We start from the raw sequence: 14,166 nt of genomic DNA, 5'->3' as shown, positions 1-14,166 counted from the left end.
ATTTCTTTAAAATAATCCCAGTATTGTGATTACTGGGTAAAACAGTGTGAAGTTCTTTATGTTTTTACCATATTATATCCATAAGTAATATATAACCTGTGTATAAGTCGCCAGGAATATACTTGAATTCCTGGAGGAAGTAAACAAGTATGTAGAACAGTTATTAAGCTTTCAAAGATCTGTTTAAAAATACGCAAATTCAACTGAGTAAATTTTAAAGATACTATTGGTGTTTATTCAACAATTCATACATTGAGCAGCATCCCATCTAGCAGATAGAAAGGAGCTCCAAAGAGCTGTACAAATTGGAAGATTTTATAGGCAGAAGAGGGTGGGACAGGAAAGTTACTAGCAAAGACTTGATTGTTTCAGACAAGGCCACCTTCCTTTGGGGGACAGTAGGAATCTACCTGGCATATTACCTCATTAGTGCTGACCAGGAAATTCCAGAGTGACTGGTTAAGATTATATTCCTGAAAAAGGCTGAAACTGCAGTTAGGTTAGGTATTAAGTCTTGATTTGGTGACATGGGCCTTAGCATAGATGACTCTATTTTGGGCCTGTTGTCTCGTTTTTGACAGATCCTTTCAATAGTGGTCCACTCCCAGAAAGTATTAAGCAAAAACCAAATAGCCATGGCATTCAAGATGTTATTTTTGCTTAATAAGTCAGATCAGTGACAGGAAACCATGGTTAAGGACAAGCAAATAGCTTTCCTAAGTTCAGAAATTTGAGCCTACTTAAGTATTCTTCCTAGAGCATATTTTCATAAATTATAGGGAAGAATGGCTCAGGTGGTTTGCAGAAAAGATTACTGGGATGGAAGTTAGAACATGTTGTGGTTAGTACTTGTTTTGCCACTGTATTGTGTTGTGAAGTATGTAGTTTTACTGGTCTGAATCCCAGTTTTCTCCTTTTAAACAGGGATATTGGACTGGTTAATTTCTAGGTCTCTTTCCAACTTGGAAATTTTATAGTGTTATGAAACTTTTAAGAAAATTATCAAAGTTTACTGTTGATGCTAAACTTTTCCAGTTTTTGAAATGTCAAAGCAGCAAGATTAAATTAGAGGAAGAACTTTGGAGGTTGTGAGTGAGCAGAAAAGTGGGAAGTGACTCTTGAGATGGGCAAGTGTAAGGATAAGGCATAATGAAAGACCAACCCAAACCATATTTGTGGAATTCTGACCTTGTAGCTCTCTAGTAAGACCCTGAGAAAGAGTCTAGGGGCCATCATTGACTACTCCATAAAAGCATTTACTGAAAACCTTGCCGGCGGCGTCTTTATATTAAAGTCTTAGAATTTTATCTTAACTCTGCTGTTACTTTTTGTGTGAGGTTAAGAAGTTACTTAAAATGTCTAATCCTTAGTGTTCTCTTTTGAAAACTGGAGGAATAACATCTATTTTTGGAGTTAAGGGAGACTGAAATTTAAAAATGCAGCATAGTGCTTGGCATATGTACTTAATAAATGGCGGGTTTTGTATTGTTATAGCTGAAGCTAAAAGAGCAAAAGACATGTTGGGAAATATTAGGAAGGAATTTGGCAATATCATTTAAAACATGAGAATTAAATGAGCCAGTTCATGTGAATGTGTTTAGCACAATGCCTGCACATAACACATAATCAGTTAAGGTTGGTTGAATCTGATTCACTAGGGGAAGCTGGGATGTTTGGAGAATACTTTAGAGATTATAAGAAAGAAGACCATCATGTCTTTGTCATAAAAATGATCTTCAGAGATAACTTACTGAGTCTGGCCCACAGTCTTCTTTAATATTAAAAAAGTTAATGACATATTTTAATTTTATAACTAGGGTTTAGACTTACCAAGGCCTCTAATACAGTGTATGGTCTCATGTGACCCAGTAAATACTCAACCCTCACAATGATGGCATAAACAAAATCTTGATTCAGGAATGTGCCCGTAGTTTTTCTTGCTTGATACGTTAGTAAATATTGGCTTATTGGCCAGAGCAATAAAGATATGAGGTATTATGATCCAGTCCATTTATGAGAAAATATATAATATTTACATGTTTTAAAACTGTCACTTGTTCATTTTTACTACAATCTGGTTGCTCTCTTTTCTTTTCATTATTTAGTTTTGCCAGCTTTCTCAAGCACTAATTTACACATATGGTAACCTTAAGCATGTTTTTTCAATAAATTTTCAACATGAGAAGATAGTTTTGATTTATGTTTCACATTCACTTAAGAGAATGATTTTTAAAATGATAATTAAATGCTAGGCCATTTGTGGGATTGCAACGTGGTTCCTTTTCAAATACAGCTGTTCTGAGAATTTAAGCAAAAGGCAAAAAGAAAAACAAGAAATAGGACAGATGACAAGTGCTGTATTGATGTTAAGTAAAAACAAGCAAACTGTGACCTACATCAGCCGGTCTCTACGGAGCTGGCTTTGGAGCTTTTTTGAGTGTTTTGGTATTTTGTGGGATTTTTTTCTCCAATCACTTTGGTAGAGGCTGGATTACAATTGAGAGTGCAGAGATTAATGGCCTGTTGTGACTAATCCACTAAGCCCCTACTCTTATTTCTCTTAAATTGATTGAATTTAGAGAAACCAAAGATAGGCCCATACCAGCTACCCTGATATTAGATCCCAGTGAATTAATGAGTCTTAATAGCTCTAAGTACATGTAACCAAGAATCATGGCACCTTCATGGAATGTAGTCACTTTTTTGCATTAGGAAATTATTTTATTAGTTGCTTAGTAGAGTAGATCCCAAGGTGTTGTTTCATAATCTTTTTTTTTTAAGAAAACATTTTCACATGATTACATTTGGAATTATAACACTAATATATTCAATTTTAATTAATTTAGAGAATAAGAGAAAAAGAAACAGATCACCTGTAATCACATAACTTTAATGCAGCTGTTGTTAACAGGTTGTTCCCCTCTAGGTTTTATTTATAAGCATTTTTACTTATTTGAAATTGTATTCCACTATTATGCTTGAGCAAAAAGTCATGTGAGATAAATATATGGTTTGTGTGCCATAAAGCAAGGCCCACCTAAAATGTAGACAAAAAATAGTGTGAAAATAATTATATATAGAGATGGATAGATACGGCATTGATTTAAAAAATCACAATTTTATGTTAAATTAGTGAACTCAGATTGGATGAAATTTGAACAGAATTTAAATTTCTAATCTTTGTTTTTACATCTTTATTGGAGTATAATTGCTTTACAATGGTGTGCTAGTTTCTGCTTTATAACAAAGTGAGTCAGTTATACATATACATATGTTCCCATATCTCTTCCCTCTTGCGTCTCCCTCCTTCCCACCCTCCCAATCCCACCCCTCTAGGCGGTCACAAAGCATCGAGCTGATCTCCCTGTGCTATGCAGCTGCTTCCCACTAGCTATCTACCTTATGTTTGGTAGTGTATATATGTCCATGCCTCTCTCTCACTTTGTCACAGCTTACCCTTCCCCCTCCCCATATCCTCAAGTCCGTTCTCTAGTAGGACTGTGTCTTTATTCCTGTCTTACCCCTAGGTTCTTCATGCCATTTTTTTCCCCTTAAATTCCATATAAATGTGTTAGCATACGGTATTTGGCTTTGTCTTTCTGACTTACTTCACTCTGTGACAGACTCTAGGTCTATCCACCTCATTACAAATAGCTCAATTTCGTTTCTTTTTATGGCTGAGTAATATTCCATGGTATATATGGCCACATCTTCTTTATCCATACATTCGATGATGGACACTTAGGTTGTTTCCATCTCTGGGCTATTGTAAATAGAGCTGCAATGACCATTTTGGTACATGACTCTTTTTGAATTATGGTTTTCTCAGGGTATATGCCCAGTAGTGGGATTGCTGGGTCATATGGTAGTTCTATTCGTAGTTTTTTAAGGAACCTCCATACTGTTCTCCATACTGGCTGTATTAATTTACATTCCCACCAACAGTGCAAGAGTGTTCCCTTTTCTCCACACCCTCTCCAGCATTATTGTTTCTAGTTTTTTGATGATGGCCATTCTGACTGGTGTGAGATGATATCTCATTGTAGTTTTGATTTGCATTTCTCTAATGATTAATGATGTTGAGCATTCTTTCATGTGTTTGTTGGCACTCTGTATATCTTCTTTGGAGAAATGTCTATTTAGGTCTTCTGCCCATTTTTGGATTGGACTATTTGTTTTTTTGTTATTGAGCTGCATGAGCTGCTTATATATTTTGGAGATTAATCCTTTGTCAGTTGCTTCATTTGCAAATATTTTCTCCCATTCTGAGGGTTGTCTTTTGGTCTTGTTTAAAGTTTCCTTTGCTGTGCAAAAGCTTTTAAGTTTCATTAGGTCCCATTTGTTTATTTTCGTTTTTATTTCCATTTCTCTAGGAGGTGGGTCAAAAAGGATCTTGTTGTGATTTATGTCATAGAGTGTTCTGCCTATGTTTTCCTCTAAGAGTTTGATAGCATCTGGCCTTACATTTAGGTCTTTAATCCACTTTGAGCTTATTTTTGTGTATGGTGTTAGGGAGTGATCTAATCTCATACTTTTACAAGAACCTGCCCACTTTTCCCAGCACCACTTATTGAAGAGGCTGTCCTTTCTCCACTGTACATTCCTGCCTCCTTTATCAAAGATAAGGTGACCATATGTGTGTGGATTTATCTCTGGGTTTTCTATCCTGTTCCATTGATCTATCTTTCTGTTTTTGTGCCAGTACCATACTGTCTTGATTACTGTAGCTTTGTAGTGTAATCTAAAGTTGGGGAGCCTGATTCCTCCAACTCCATTTTTTGTTCTCAAGATTGCTTTGGCTATTTGGGGTCTTTTGTGTTTCCATACAAATTGTGAAATTTTTTGTTCTAGTTCTGTGAAAAATGCCAGTGGTAGTTTGATAGGGATTGCATTGAATCTGTAGATTGCTTTGGGTAGTAGAGTCATTTTCACAATGTTGATTCTTCCAATCCAAGAACATGGTATATCTCTCCATCTATTTGTATCATCTTTAATTTCTTTCATCCGTGTCTTATAATTTTCTGCATACAGGTCTTTTGTCTCCTTAGGTAGATTTATTCCTAGATATTTTATTCTTTTTGTTGCAATGGTAAATGGGAGTGTTTCCTTAATTTCTCTTTCAGATTTTTCATCATTAGTGTATAGAAATGCCAGAGATTTCTGTGCATTAATTTTGTATCCTGCTACTTTACCAAATTCATTGATCAGCACTAGTACTTTTCTGGTAGCATCTTTAGGATTCTCTATGTATAGTATCATGTCATCTGCAAATAGTGACAGTTTTACTTCTTCTTTTCCGATTTGGATTCCTTTTATTGCCTTTTCTTCCCTGATTGCTGTGGCTAAAACTTCCAGAACTAGGTAGAATAAGAGTGGTAAGAGTGGGCAACCTTGTCTTTTTCCTGATCTTAGTGGAAATGCTTTCAGTTTTTCACCATTGAGGACGATGTTGGCTGTGGGTTCGTCATGTATGGCCTTTATGATGTTGAGGAAAGTTCCCTCTATGCCTACTTTCTGCTGGGTTTTTATCATAAATGGGTGTTGAATTTTGTTGAGAGCTTTCTCTGCATCTATTGAGATTATCTTATGGTTTTTCTCCTTCAATTTGTTAATATGGTTTATCACATTGATAGATTTGCATATATTGAAGAATCCTTGCATTCCTGGAATAAACCCCACTTGATCATGGTGTATGATCCTATTAATGTGCTGTTGGATTCTGTTTGCTAGTATTTTGTTGAGAATTTTTGCATCTATGTCCATCAGTTATATTGGCCTATAGTTTTCTCTCTTTGTGACATCCTTGTCTGGTTTTGGTATGAAGGTGATGGTGGCCTCATAGAATGAGTTTGGGAGTGTTCCTCCCTCTGCTATATTTTGGAAGAGTGTGAGAAGGATAGGTGTTAGCTCTTCTCTAAATGTTTGATAGAATTCGCCTGTGAAGGCATATGGTCCTGGGCTTTTGTTTTTTGGAAGATTTTTAATCACAGTTTCAATTTCAGTGCTTACGATTGGTCTGTTCATATTTTCTATTTCTTCCTGATTCAGTCTTGGCAGGTTGTGCATTTCTAAGAATTTGTCCATTTCTTCCAGGTTGTCCATTTTATTGGCATAGAGTTGCTTTTAGTAATCTCTCATGATCCTTTGTGTTTCTGCAGTGTCAGTTGTTACTTCTCCTTTTTCATTTTTAATTCTATTGATTTTTATCTTCTCCTGTTTTTTCTTGATGAGTCTGGCTAGTGGTTTATCAATTTTGTTTATCTTCTTAAAGAACCAGCTTTTAGTTTTATTGATCTTTGCTCTTGTTTCCTTCATTTCTTTTTCATTTATTTCTGATCTGATTTTTATGATTTCTTCCCTTCTGCTAACTTTGGGGTTTTTTCCTTCTTCTTTCTCTAATTGCTTTAGGTGCAAGGTTAGGTTGTTTATTCGAGATGCTTCCTGTTTCTTAAGGTAGGATTGTATTGCTATAAACTTCCCTCTTAGAACTGCTTTTGCTGCATCCCATAGGATTTGGGTCATCGTGTCTCCATTGTCATTTGTTTCTAGGTATTATTTTATTTCCTATTTGATTTCTTCAGTGATCACTTCGTTATTAAGTAGTGTATTGTTTAGCCTCCATGTGTTTGTATTTTTTACAGATCTTTTCCTGTAATTGATATCTAGTCTCAAAGCATTGTGGTCGGAAAAGATACTTGATATAATTTCAATTTTCTTAAATTTATCAAGGCTTGATTTGTGACCCAAGATATTATCTACCCTGGAGAATGTTCCATGAGCACTTGAGAAAAATGTGTATTCTGTTGTTTTTGGATGGAATGTCCTATAAATATCAATTAAGTCCACCTTGTTTAATGTATCATTTCAAGCTTGGGCTTCCTTATTGATTTTCATTTTGGATGATCTGTCCATTGGTGAAAGTGGGGTGTTTAAGTCCCCTACTTTGAATGTGTTACTGTCGATTTCCCCTTTTATGGCTGTTAGTATTTGCCTTATGTATTGAGGTGCTCCTATGTTGGGTGAATAATTTACAATTGTTTTATCTTCTTGGATCAATCCCTTGATCATTCTGTCCTTCTTTGTCTCTTCTAGTAGTCTTTATTTTAAAGTCTATTTTGTCTGATATGAGAATTGCTACTCCAGCTTTCTTTTGGTTTCCATTTGCATGGAATATCTTTTTCCATCCCCTTACTTTCAGTCTGTATGTGTCTCTAGGTCTGAAGTGGGTCTCTTGTAGACAGCATATATATGGGTCTTGTTTTTGTATCCATTCATCCAATCTGTGTCTTTTGGTGGGAGCATTTAGTCCATTTACATTTAAGTTAATTATCAATATGTATGTTCCTATTCCCATTTTCTTAATTGTTTTCAGTTCGTTATTGTAGGTCTTTTCCTTCCCTTGTGTGTCTTGCCTAGAGAAGTTCCTTTAGCAGTTGTTGTAAAGCTGGTTTGGTGGTGCTGAACTCTCTCAGCTTTTGCTTGTCTTTAAAGGTTTTAATTTCTCCATCAAATCGGAATGAGATCCTTGTTGGGTAGAGTAATCTTGGTTGCAGGTTTTTCTCCTTCATCACTTTAAATATGTCCTGCCAGTCCCTTCTGGCTTGCACAGTTTCTGCTGAAAGGTCAGCTGTTAACCTTATGGGGATTCCCTTGTGTGTTATTTGTTGGGTTTCCCTTGCTGCTTTTAATATGTTTTCTGTGTTTAATTTTTGACAGTTTGATTAATATGTGTCTTGGCATATTTCTCCTTGGATTTATTCTATATGGGACTTTCTGTGCTTCCTGGACTTGATTAACTATTTTGTTTCCCATATTAGGGAAGTTTTCAACTCTAATCTCTTCAAATATTTTCTCAGTCCCTTTCTTTTTCTCTTCTTCTTCTGGAACCCCTATAATTCGACTGTTGGTGCATTTAATATTGTCCCAGAGGTCTCTGACACTGTCCTCAGTTCTTTTCATTCTTTTTCCTATATTCTGCTCTGCAGTAGTTATTTCCACTATTTTATCTTCCAGGTCACTTATCTGTTCTTCTGCCTCAGTTATTCTGCTATTCATCCCATCTAGAGTATTTTTCATTTCATTTATTGTGTTGTTCATCATTGTTTGTTTCATCTTTCGTTCTTCTAGTTCCTTGTTAAATGTTTCTTGCATTTTGTCTATTCTATTTCCAAGATTTTGGATCATCTTTACTATCATTATTCTGAATTCTTTTTCAGGTAGACTGCCTATTTCCTCCTCATTTGTTAGGTCTGGTGGGTTTTTATCTTGCTCCTTCATCTGCTGTGTGTTTTTCTGTCTTCTCATTTTGCTTATCTTACTGTGTTTGGCGTCTCCTCTTTGCAGTCTGCAGGTTCATAGTTCCCGCTGTTCTTGGTGTCTGTCCCCAGTGGCTAAGGTTGGTTCAGTGGGTTGTGTAGGCTTCCTGTTGGAGGGGACTAGTGCCTGTGTTCTGGTGGATGAGGCTGGATCTTGTCTTTCTGGTGGGCAGGTCCACGTCTGGTGGTGTGTTTTGGGGTGTCTGTGGACTTATTATGATTTTAGGCAGCCTCTCTGCTAATGGGTAGTGTTGTGTTCCTCTCTTGCTAGTTTTTTGGCATATGGTGTCCAGCACTGTAGCTTGCTGGTCATTGAGTGAAGCTGGGTGCTGTTGTTGAGAAGCAGATCTTTGGGAGATTTTCACCGTTTGGTATTATGTGGAGCTGGGAGGTCTCTTGTGGACCAGTGTCCTGAAGTTGGCTCTCCCACCTCAGAGGCATAGCACTGACTCCTGGGTGCAGCACAAAGTGTCTTCCATCCACACAGCTCAGAATAAAAGAGAGAAAAAGTAGAAAGAAAGAATTAGTAGAAGTAGAAAGAAAAGAAAGAAAGAAAGAAAGAAAGAGAAAGAAAGAAAGAAAAGTAGGAAGGAAGGAAAGGACGGAGTGAGGGAGGAGGGAGTAAGGAAGGAAGGAGGGAAGGAAGCAAAGAAAGAAAGAAAGAAGATAAAGTAAAATAAAAGAAATTAAGGTAAAATAATAAAGTTATTAAAATAAAAAAATAATTATTAAGAAAAAAAATTTTAAAAAAGAACAAAAAATGGACGGCTAGAACCCTAGGACCAATGGTGGAAGCAAAGCTATACAGACGAAATCTCACACAGAAGCATAGACATACACACTCACTAAAAGAGGAAAAGGGGAAAAAATCAGAAATCTTGCTGTCAAAGTCCACCTCCTCAGTTTGGGATGATTTGTTGTCTAAAGGAGGGAAGGAAAGAAAGGAAGAAAGAAAGAGGAAGAAAACAAGAAAGAAAGAAATAAAGAAAGAGAGAAAGAGAAAGAAGATAAAGTAAAGTTATTAAAATAAAAAATAGTTATTAAGAAAAAAAAATATTGAAAAAAACAACAACGGACGGATAAAACCCTAGGACAAATGGTGGAAGCAAAGCTATATAGACAAAATCTCACACAGAAGCATAGACATACACACTCACAAAATGAAGAAAAGGGGAAGAAAATCATAAATCTTGCTCTCAAAGTCCACCTCCTCAATTTGGGATGATTCGTTGTCTATTCACGTATTCCACAGATGCAGGGTACATCAAGTTGATTGTGGAGCTTTAATCCGCTGCTTCTGAGGCTGCTGGGAGAGATTTCCCTTTCTTTTCTTCGTTGTCACAGCTCCCAGGGGCTCAGCTTTGGATTTGACCCCGCCTCTGCGTGTGGGTCGCCAGAGGGCGTCTGTTCTTCGCTCAGACAGGACGGGGATAAAGGAGCAGCTGCTTTGGGGACTCCGGCTCACTCAGGCCGGGGGGAGGGAGGGGCACGGAGTGCGGGGCGAGCCTGCTGCGGCAGAGGCCGGCTTGATGTTGCACCAGCCTGAGGCGCGCCGTGCGTTCTCCCGGGTAAGTTGTCCCTGGATCCCGGGACCCTGGCAGTGGCGGGCTGCACAGGCTCCCTGTAAAGGGGGTGTGGATAGTGACCTGTACTCGCACACAGGCTTCTTGGTGGTGCCAGCAGCAGCCTTAGCATCTCATGCCCGTCTCTGGGGTCTGCGCTTTTAGTCGCGGCTCATGCCAGTCTCTGGAGCTCCCTTAAGCAGCGCTCTTAATCCTCTCTCGCGCACCAGGAAACAAAGAGGGAAGAAAAAGTCTCCTGCTTCTTCGGCAGGTCCAGACTTTTTCCTGGACTCCCTCCCGGCTAGCCGTGGTGCACTAACCCCCTGCAGGCTGTATTCACGCTGCCATCCCCAGTCCTCTTCCAGCGCTCCGACCGAAGCCCGAGCCTCAGCTCCCAGCCCTGCCCACCCCGGCGGGTGAGCAGAGAAGCTTCTATGGCTGGTGAGTGCCGGTTGGTCGGCACCGATCCTCTATGCGGGCATCTATCCGCTTTGCCCTCCGCACCCCTGTTGCTGCGCTCTCCTCTGCTGCTCCGAAGCTTTCCACCTCCGACACCCACAATCTCCGCCCATGAAGGGGCTCCTAGTGTGTGGAAACCTTTCCTTCACAGCTCCCTCCCACTGGTGCAGGCCCCGTCCCTATCCTTTTGTCTTTGTTTATTCTTTTTTTTTTTTTGCCCTACCCAGGTACGTGGGGACTTTCTTGCCTTTTTGGAGGTCTGAGGTCTTCTGCCAGTGTTCAGTAGGAGTTGTTCCCCGTGTAGATGTATTTCTTGTGTATCTGTGGGGAGGAAGGTGATCTCCGCGTCTTACTCTTACGCCATCTTCCCCTCCTCCTAAATTTCTAAATCTTTGATTATGAATCTGTTGGTCTTGGAAAAAATATTTAGTAGGAAGACTTAAGATGAGAAAGGTAATCATAGTATTGGGGATTTTTGAGTAGGAGAAACAAAGAGACAATTTAGAAATGAGGTTTTAAAAAAATGTTTTATTTAAAACACAAAAATATGTTTAAATGCACTGAGAAGCCATTTAGGAGAATGATTAAAAGCTTACAGACAGACCTAGGTTTAAACCCACACTCTGCCTCTTCCAAGCTGGATGGATTTGGGTAAGTTAACTTCTGCATCTCAGTTTTCTAACCTGTAAAATAGGGATAAAAATAATCACCTCAGTGATTTTCTTATAAATATTAAATGACATATGATAGTAAAGCACTTAGTATGTTATTATCAGGCAGATAATAATGGCTTAATAAATGTGACCTGTTAGTAACATCACATTTTTAATATGTAAGATGCAGCCAGCCTCACTGTCTTTCTAAAGGAGGAGGGTTCTTTGAGTTGCCTGCTTTGTAGAGAACATTGTACTAGAAGCTCAGAAATCCTAAGTACCTCCCACTAACTCTACAAAAAGTGTTCACACTGTTAAAACTGATGTGTAAAAGTCTTCTGTGATACTCCATAAACACCTTTCCAACTTTGCTCCAATCTGCCAACTCACTATTCTGTGAACACACCTTACTCATACTTGCCTGTGCCTTTGTTCATGTTGTGTTTCTTCACCTGGTTTTCACCCACTTGAATCATACCCGTCTCACAAGTTCAGCAAGAGGTCTCCTTCTCTATGAATGCTGTTGTGATCAGTCCAGTGAGCAGTATTCTCTTTGTTCTCTACACCCCACTGGCTTTTATTGACTCTAGTTCTGCTTGTCACTGACCTTTCTTCTTCGTCAGATGGAAAACTCGTGATCTAGTTTCATCTAGTCTTCTTGTATATCCTGTTCCCACTCCTAGCACAATATTCTGATTGGTTGGGTTTTACTCCCTAATCTATAATGATGGTTACCAGATTATCTGCAGATATTCTAAGTAATATCTGTTGATCTAAGTTTTATTTTTCTTCCCCAACCTACCTAGTCCCACTTAGAGATACTACAGTTCAGGACAGGGCTCAGCAAATAATAGACTGTATGCCAAATCTGGCCCACCACCTAGTTTTGTAAACAAAGTTTTCTTGGAGTACAGCCATGCTCATTCATTTATTGTCTACGGCTACCTTTATACCACATCCAACAGAGTTGAGTAGTTGCAACAGATACTGTATTGCCTGAAATGCCTAAAATATTTACTATGTGGCCCTTTACAGAAAAAGTTTGCAACCCCTAATATAAACGATTGACTTTTCTTCAATGAAACCATTTCCCTCAATGAAAGACTGGCTAAATTTTATTTATTTATTTTTGCGGTACGTGCAGGCCCAGCGGCCATGGCTCATGGGCCTAGCCGCTCTGCAGCATGTGGGATCCTCCCGGACCGGGGCACAAACCTGTGTCCCCTGCATCGGCAGGCGGACTCTCAACCACTGCGCCACCAGGGAAGCCCAATTTTATTTTTTTTTAATTTTAATTTTATATTGGAACATAGTTGATTAACAGTGTTGTGTTAGTTTGAGGTGTACAACAAGGTGATTTAGTTATACATATATATGTATCTATTCTTTTTCAAATTATTTTTCCATTTAGGTTATTACAGAATATTGAGCAGAGTTCCCTGTGCTATACAGTAGGTCCTTGTTGGTTATCTATTTTAAATACAGTAGTGTGTACATGTCAATCCCAAACTCCCAATCTATCCCTCCCCCACACTTCCCCCCCCACCCCAGTAACCATAAGTTCATTCTCTAAGTCTGTGAGTCTGTTTCTTTTTGTAAGTAAGTTCATTTGTATCACATTTCTTTTTCAGATTCCACATATAAGCGATATCATATATTTGTCTTTCTCTGTCTGACTTACTTCACTTTCAGTCTGTATATGTCCCTAGATCTGAAGTGGGTTTCTTGTAGACAGCATATATGTGGGTCTTGTTTTTGTATCCATTCAGCGAGTATATGTCTTTTGGTTGGAGCATTTAATCCATTTACATTTAAGGTAATTGCCATATCCTTTTGCCATTTTCTTAATTGTTTTGGATTTGTTTTTGTAGGTCTTTTTTCTTCCCTTCCTCTTTTGTTCTCTTCTCTTGTGATTTGATGACTAACTTTAGTATTGTGTTTAGATTCCGTTTTCTTTTTTGTGTGTGTATTAATTATAGATTTTCAGTTTGTGGTTACCATGAGGTTTTGATATAGCAGTCTATATATAAACAAAATTGTTTCAAGTTGCTAGTCTTTTAATTTCCAATGCATTTCCAATAGCCTGCATTTGTGCTCTCCTCTTCTCACAATCACTGGTTTTGATATATTTGTGTGCAGATGATTTCTTACCTTTACTGCCTTTACTGTATGTTTCCCTTTGCCAGTGAGCTTTTCCATTCCTAATTTTCTTGATTCTAGTAGTGGCCTTTTATTTTCTGCTTAGAGAAGTTCCTTTAGCATTTGTTGCAAAGCTGGTCTGGTGGTGCTGAATTCTCTTAGCTTTTGCTTATCTGTAAAGCTTTTGATTTCTCTGTAGAATCCAAGTGAGAGCCTTGCTGGGTAGAGTATTTTTGGTTGTAGGTTCTTCCCTTTCATCACTTTAAATAAATTGTGCCCCTCCCTTCTGGCCTGCAGAATTTCTGTTGAGAAATCAGCTGGTTAACCTTATGGGAGTTCCCCTTTATGTTATTTGTTGCTTTTCCTTGTTGCTTTTAATATTTTTTCTTTCTCTTTAATTTTTGTCCGTTTGACTACTATGTGTCTTGGTGTGTTCCTCCTTGGGTTTATCCTGCCTGGGACTCTGTTCTTCCTGGAATTTGGTAACTGTTTCCTTTCCCATGTTAGGGAAGTTTTCAGCTATCTCTTCAAGTATTTTCTCAGGTCCTTTCTCTCTTCTCCTTCTGAGACCCCTATAATCCGAATGTTGGTACATTTAAAATGTCCCAGAGGTCTCTTAGACTGTCTTTGTTTCTTTTCATTTTTTTTTCTTTATTCTCTTCCGCAGCAGTGATTTTCACCATTCTGTCTTCCAGCTTACTTATTTGTTCTTCTGCCTCAGTTACTCTGCTATTGATTCCTTCTAGTGTATTTTTCATTTCAGTTATTATACTGTTCATCTCAGTGTTTGTTCTTTAGTTCTTCTAGGTCTTTGTTAAACATTTCTTGTGTCTTCTCAATCTGTGCCTCCACTCTTTTTCCAAGATCTTGGATCATCTTCACTGTCATTACTCTGAATTCTTTTTCAGGTAGATTGCCTATGACCACTTCACTTGGTTGTTCTTCTGGGGTTTTATCTTGTTCCTTCATGTGGGACATATTCCTCTGGCATCTCATTTTGTCTGACTTTCTGTGATTGCAGTTTCCATCCTGCAGGCT

At 38.3% G+C, this 14,166-nt stretch overlaps 1 protein-coding gene and 1 long non-coding RNA gene across 2 annotated transcripts in view; one reads left to right on the top strand and one right to left on the bottom strand.

The window, feature by feature from the left end:
• The window catches only part of CA10 (carbonic anhydrase 10 (inactive)), a 626,923-nt gene that overhangs the window by 13,799 nt on the left and 598,958 nt on the right, over nt 1-14,166 (top strand). The window lies entirely within an intron of this gene.
• On the bottom strand, nt 849-13,314 carry LOC113609650 (uncharacterized). The gene is made up of 3 exons (XR_003428750.1): nt 12,988-13,314; nt 6,476-6,479; nt 849-860 (listed from the first exon to the last, which is right to left on the bottom strand). It is a non-coding gene; the product is annotated as an uncharacterized LOC113609650 (long non-coding RNA).

This window comes from Aethalodelphis obliquidens, unplaced genomic scaffold (assembly GCF_003676395.1).
Source record: "Aethalodelphis obliquidens isolate GAN/ISIS:26980383/991018 unplaced genomic scaffold, ASM367639v1 scaffold58, whole genome shotgun sequence".
NCBI classification, from domain to species: domain Eukaryota; kingdom Metazoa; phylum Chordata; class Mammalia; order Artiodactyla; family Delphinidae; genus Aethalodelphis; species Aethalodelphis obliquidens.
Note: the sequence above shows the minus strand (reverse complement) of the source record. Positions and strands in the feature narration are given on the sequence as shown.